Below are 6,934 nucleotides of genomic sequence, written 5' to 3'. Positions count from 1 at the left end.
TCAAGTCCTCTTGACTTCTGCAAGCAAGGTTGTGTTATCTTCATAATACAGGTTGTTGACGAGTTTTTCTCCAATCATGATGCCACATTCCTGTTCATATAGTGTAGTGTCTTGAATGATTTGTCCAGCATAAAGATTTAATAGGTATGGAGAAAGGATGCAACCCTGATACACAACTTTCTTGATTTCAAACCATGCAATGTTCCCTTGTTCTGTGCAGACAACAGTTTTTTGGTCTATGTAGAGATTTCATATGAGCAAAATTAAGTGTTCTGAGATTCTTGTTCTCTTCATTGTTAGCTATTAATTGTTATAATCTACACAGTCAAATACTCTTGCATATCAATAAAATGTAAGTAAGCATTTTCTGATATTCTGTGCTTTCAACCAAGATCTACTTAACATCAGCAATGATATTCATTGTGCCACAGCCTCTTCTGAATCTAGTTTTAATTTCTGGCAGCATCCTGTTGGTGTACTGTTCCAGCCATGTTTAAATAATCTGGAGCAAGATTTTACTTACATGTGATATTAATTATATTGTTCCATAATTTCCACATTCTGTTAGATCACCTTTCTCTGGGAATGGGAACGAATATGGATCTCATCTGGTCAGTTGGTCAGGTAGCCATTTTCTATATTTCTTGGCAGCAACTAAATAGTGAGCATGTTTAGAATTGTATCTGTTTCCTGAAACACCTCAATTGGTATTCCGTCAATCTCTGGGTCCTTATTTTTTGTCAGTACTTCGGCTCAGCTTGATCTTCTTCCTCCATTACTGTTGGTTCTTGATCTTATGCTACTTCCTGAAATATTCTAAGTCAACGAACTCTTTTTTTCTAGTGACTCTGTATACCCCGTCCTTCTTCTTTTGATGCTTACTGTATAATTCAAGATTTTGTCCATTTTTTTCTTCAGTATTGCAACTCAAGGTTTTAATTTTTTTTCAGGTGTTTTTTCAATTTTATAAAATGCTGAATGTGGTTTTCTCTTTTGGTTTCTAACTCTCGCTCCTTGCACCTTTCATTACAATACTTTGCTTGGTCTTCTCAAGCCCTTTGAAAACTTCTGTTCAACTCTCTCATCTCAGCATTCTTTCCCCTCCTTTTTTTGGCTTCTTTTCCTTCCAATGCATGCTTCAGAGTCTCTTCTTCCATCTATATTGGTCCTTTCTTTCTTCCCTGTGTTTGTAATAACCTTTTGCTTTCTTCATGAATGATGTCTTTGTTGTCATTCCACAACTTATCTGGTCATTAGTGTTCAATGTGCCAAATTTCTTCTGAAGATGTTTTCTAAATTCAGTTGAGGTACACTTGAGTTTATATTCTCGTTCTTGCGCACTTGTTTTAATTTTCTTCAGCTTCTATTTGAGTAATATGTAACTTTGTGATAGATGGAGGTAGAATTGAAGTTGTTAACACCTCCATTTCAGTTGGATCCACAATCAATATTCATGACAGAAGCAGTCAAGCAATCAAAAGATATGCTACACTGAGGAAACATGCTGTCAAGGACTTCTTTAAAAGTTTAAAGAGCAGGGATCTCAATTTAAACACCAAGATATGTTTGATCCAAACCATGGTCTTTTCAACTGCTTTCTATATCTATGAATATCTATACAATGAAAAAGGATGACAGAAAAAAGAATGTTGTTATTGTTGTTATGTGTCATCCAGTCACTTGTGACTCATAGCGACCTTATGTACAAGAGCCTTAAATGCCGTTCTATCCTGTGCCAACCTAGCCATCTCAAATGCAGTCATTCCCACCACTCTAGTCACAGAATCGATCCATCTCATCGAGGGTCTTCCTCTCCTGAACCGTCCCTCCACTCTGCCAAACATGATGTCCCTCTCCAAAGACAGTCCCTCCTTGCAACATGCCCAAAGTATGTCAGACAAAGCTTCAGAATCCTTGACTCCAAGGAGCACTCCGGCTTCACCCTCTCCAGGACAAACCTGTTTGTTCTAGCAGTCCATGGTATATTCAACACTCTTCTCCAGCACCACAGCTCAAAGGCATCAATTCTCTTTCTATGATCCCTATTCACTGTCCAACTCTCCAACACATAGCAAGTAATTGCAAAGATTATAGCCTGGATCAGGCATGCCTTGGTCTCCAGGCTGACGTCGTTGCTCTTCAGTACTCTTGAAAGGTCCCTCACAGCTGACTTTCCCAATGCAATTCATCTCTTGATTTCCTGCCTGCTGTTACCAAGAGTGTTGACTGTGGAGCCAAGTAAACTAAAACTATTAACTATCTCAATCTCTTCACCATCCATACTGATGCTACCAATTGGCCCCATGGTGAGAATCTTTGTTGCTAATGCAAAACCTATCTTTAGAACAAGAGGCAGTCATCAGAACAGAGCAAGGAGACACTATATGATTCAAAATCAAGAAGGGAGTCTGTCAGGGATGTATTTTGTCTCCATACCTTTTCAGTCCGTATGCAGAACAGATAATCAGAGATGCTGGGCTGTATGAGGAGGAATGTGGCATCAGGATTGGTGGAAGAGCCATCAACAACCTGCGTTACGCAGATGACACAACCCTGCTTGCTAAAACTGAGGAGGACCTGAAGCGCTTGCTGCAGAAGGTCAAGAACTGCAGCCTTCAATATGGATTGAAGTTCAACATCAAGAAAAAAGAATGCATGTCTTTAAATTGTGGTGTTGGAGAAGATATTAAATATACTGTGTGGTAAGGAGCTGTACTGCCAACCCAAAGACAAGCAGTTCAAATCCACTAGCTGCTTTGTGTGAGAAAGAAGGTCAGTCTCTTCCATGTGATTTACTATCTCTGAAAACTCACCAGAAGGTCAGCTATGGGTCAGTTCCAGCTCTAGACAACAACAACATGACCTCCCGAAAGAACCAAGAAATCTGTCATGGAATAAGTGAAACCAACTTTGCTTTATTACTATGAGCCTATTTTTAGGAGGAACCAGTCTTTGGAGACACAGAGGGTCAGTAGAAGAGGGAAGGAGCCTTAGCGAGATGGATAGATTTAGGGGACACTTCAACAGACTTGAGCAGGACAGAAATTATGAGGTGGCTCAGGATAGGGCAAGGTTCAGATCTGTCACTCGTAGACCTGCCATGAATCATAATTGACTGGATGGCCTAACAATAACAACAAGTGGTTGACAGTCTGATCCACAATCAGCGCCTGGGCTGATTTTCACTGCTGATACTGAGTTTCTCCAGCATATCTTTCCACAGATATAGTTGGTCTGATTCCTGTGCAGTCTGTCAGCTGAAGACCATAATATATACAGACGTAACAGACATAGGCTGAATAGGTATGAGGATGCACACCTTTCCCAATTTCAAGCCAATCTGCATCTCCTTGTTCCCTTCAAGCAACTACTTCTTGGTCTATGTGCAGGTTCTGCTTGAGTAAATTAAGTAGGTTGGTTTTGGTTTTTTTAAAATTTTCATTCTTTGTAGTGCTACTCATAAATTATTATCATCCAAAACTCAAATGCCCTTGAAAGGTCAATAATACATCAGTAAATATCTTTCTGGCATTCTGTGCTTCCAGCCAAGATATATCTGACAATGTCAATTGTCAATGTTGCATCTGTAATGTCCCTCATGCCATGGCATCTTCCGAATTCAGTTTGAATTTCTGGCAGGTCACTGCTAATGTATTCCTCCAGACATTTTTAGGTTATTTTCAGCAAGATTTTGCTTATGTGTGGTATTAAGGATATTCTTTAATAATTTCCACATTCTGCTGTGTTTGGGGTTTGGTTGGTTTTTTTTTTTCTTAAAGAGGCACAAATATGTCTTCTAGTTGCTTGGTGAGGGGGTTTTGGTGGTAACCTAGTTGTAAGGAGCTGTGATGCCAACCTAAAGGCAGGCAGTTCGAATCCACCAACTATTCTAAAGGAGGCAGATGAGCACTTTCCTCCCATGTGATTTACATGCTCTGCTAATGTGCTGGAGGGTCATCTATGAGTCAGTTCTCACTTGATAGCCATGAGGGAAGAAGAGGGAGATGGAGTGAGAGTTGATTGGTAAGGTGGCTCTCTTACACCTACAGAAATGAAAACATGAGCTCACAGTAAGTTGTGTGTGCATGTTCATAGCAGCTCTATTCATAATAGTAAAAATGTGGATATCACCCAAATGCCCCATGGAACATCCTGGGCTCCCAGGCCAGCCTGCCCATTGCCCCAGAGTCCTTGTCATGGGGATTTTGCCCCAGTGAGCTTCAGACCTCCCTGAATGTGTCAGGGAGGTAGTGCCTTCTCCAGGAAGCTACCTGTTGAGCCTTTCACTCATTGGCACTGCCAGAGCAGCTGCAGGTAGAGAGCTCAAAATCATCTTAAGGTGGGGGATTAAGTTATCAAGTCCATAAGTTCATTAATAGTTAACGAGGCTGCAGTAGGACTTTGATGGCTGCAATTAAGGGCTGTACCCCAGCAGGCCAATAAAGCCTTATAAGGCTCATCAGTGCCCTACCCTTGCCATCTGCAAGTTCAGGGGCCTCCCTCCCAGCACCTGGCTGGTGAGAACTCTGAACCTCTCAGGAAGGATTCATCATTACCTTTCACTGCCAGTCATCTTGCCTTTGACCTCAGGACTCAACAGGGGAAGGGCTGCTTCAGGCATTGCTGGCTCAGCCTCCTGTGGTCTCCACTGAGGGACTATGGGGGGGCTGCAGGGAATTGCTGTCTGGCTGGACTCACTGGAGTGCTATGGAGGCTGACCTTCTAAACTGACCTGGGTGAGGCCTCGGGGGCAGCTCCCACCTGCTTGTCTGAGGACATGAGAGAGGGTTCTCACCTTCCCAAGATGTCCACTTTCTCCTCCTGGGACTGTGAGAACAGAACCTGACAGACCTTCCTGTTGGGAGTACCCCCAGGGTCTCTCTTGTCTGCAGGGTTGGGGCTTCCTGGCTACAGAAGGGAGATCAAGGAACCAAGTTGGGGCACCATGGCCCCACTGTGTTCAGAAATACCACCTGTCCCCAGAGCCAGCTGTCCTCACCATCCAGGACAAAAGATCTTGGTGCCCTGACCCCTTCATGGCCTCACACTCAGCCTGGCCACCTGAAGGTGGTCACCCCTGTCCAGTGCTTACTGGCAGCCCACACTCCCCCGTACTGGTTAGTTTCTTTTCCAGGACAAGTGGGCTCTGCACCCTCACACATGCCCCACAGAGACTATGCACAGAAGGCTCCTCCTTAGAGAAGCCCTTCCGTCCCTGACTAAGGCCTCTTTCCGACCTTGCCTCTAGGTTGTGTGGCCTGTGGTTACTATGGCTGCTGTGGTCCCCTCCACCCAGCCCTGCCCCCAAACCATGTTTCTCCTCCCAGCCTGGGTTGCCTGTGAATAAGGCCTTGTTTGGAAACAGGGCCTTTGCAAATGTCAGCTTCACACAAGGGACTCAGGGGGTCCTAGTCCCAGCTGAGTGAGGTCCTTGTAGAAGAGAAGAGATGGTGACCCCAAGGAAGCTCTGTGACCAGGAATCTATAAGAGGAGGGGACTGGATCACCAGAAGCTCATTCCCCAGATGCAGGCTCATGCCTGGAGGGGCACAAAACTGGGCCAGTCACTCTGAGTGAAGAGACAGAACAAGTTTACTCATAGATGAGAGAGGGCAGGAAAGACACCCCTACCCCCAGAGCCTCCAGAGAGACTGGCCCTTTTGACCCCCTGACCTGTGACCCTGGCATCCACAATGCAAGCCAGCAGCACTGTGTGTGTGTGATGAGTTGCCTTTGCAATGCTTACTATATAGTACATGGGGCACACACACCAATACGCGGGGCAAAACAGACGCAGGAGGGTAATGATAGAGCAACAACGTGACAGATTAAACACAGGCAGCAGGGATTGCAATGGGTGAAGTGGAGGGACAGCGAAAAAGACCTTAGAGAGCTGACCTGAAACAGCAGCATTAGGAAGGGCTGAGCACAGCCGTGACATGAGGATGACAGAGGACTGAGCTTTGTCGTGTTGCACATGTGGTTGCTGTGACTCACAGCTGCCTCAAGCACAGTCAGTCCTGGGGCAAAGTCCTGGGAGTGGAAGCAAAGGCAGCCTGGGACAGAGAGCGAGCAAGCGCACGTGCGTGTGTGTGTGTGTGTGTGTGTGTGTGTGTGGGGTACGTGGGCGCGCGGGTATATGTGGGCACATGCACGTGTGCATGCCATGTGGGACAGAGAGAGAGTCAGAGCAGGCGGCCCTGAAATGTTCAGGATGCAGACTTGGTCTGGATAGGAGATTCAGGGGCTGGGTGGGCAGGACAGCCTTTGGTCTCTGGTCTGTGCTACGGCGTAGGAAGAAGGGTGGGTTGCCCCAGTGAGATCTGGGGTCACTCGGGTTGAGGACCTGGAGGGAATAGGTGTCCCTCCACCACTCTGGCCAGTTGCCCATATTGCAACCAGCTGACCCACTTCACCTGTGCACCGAAACTGCTCTTATCATGTCCACAAGGACCTCTGGCAGCCTAAGGGCAATGCCCAGATCAGCAGCACAGGACAACTGAAGCTGCCTTCCAACCTCTTCTTCTTCCTTCAACTCCTTCCTCGTCCTACTCTCTCCTCTCTATCTTTCTTTTGACTGCACTATTGTTGTTGTTGTTGTTGTTGCAATATGTCGTCAAGATGCTTGCAACTCATAGCGAGCCTATGGACAACAGCTCTGAACCATGTTCTATCCTGAGCCAGCCTCATCATCTCTGACACACACACCCCCATTACCTCAGTCACTGAGTCAGTCCATCTCATCCTTGGTCTTGCTCTCTTACACTGTCCCTCCACCCTCCCAAGCATAATGTCCCTCTCCAAGGACTGGTCCCTCCTTGCATGTCCAAAGTACATCAGACAAAGCTTCAGAATCCTTGCCTCCAAGGAGTTACCAGGTTTAATTAACTCTCTCCAGAATGAACCTGTTCGTTCTCTTAGCAGTCCATGGTACA

The 6,934-nt window shown here is 45.6% G+C and overlaps 1 pseudogene; it reads right to left on the bottom strand.

The window, feature by feature from the left end:
• Positions 1–4,283: 4,283 nt before the first annotated feature.
• Positions 4,284–6,934, bottom strand: part of LOC102845735 — a 36,872-nt pseudogene continuing 34,221 nt past the window's right edge.

Source organism: Elephantulus edwardii, unplaced genomic scaffold (assembly GCF_000299155.1).
Source record: "Elephantulus edwardii isolate Elephantulus edwardi_28Jun2011 unplaced genomic scaffold, EleEdw1.0 scaffold00126, whole genome shotgun sequence".
In the NCBI taxonomy this organism is placed as follows: Eukaryota; Metazoa; Chordata; class Mammalia; order Macroscelidea; family Macroscelididae; genus Elephantulus; species Elephantulus edwardii.
This window is presented reverse-complemented; position numbering and strand designations above follow the sequence as displayed.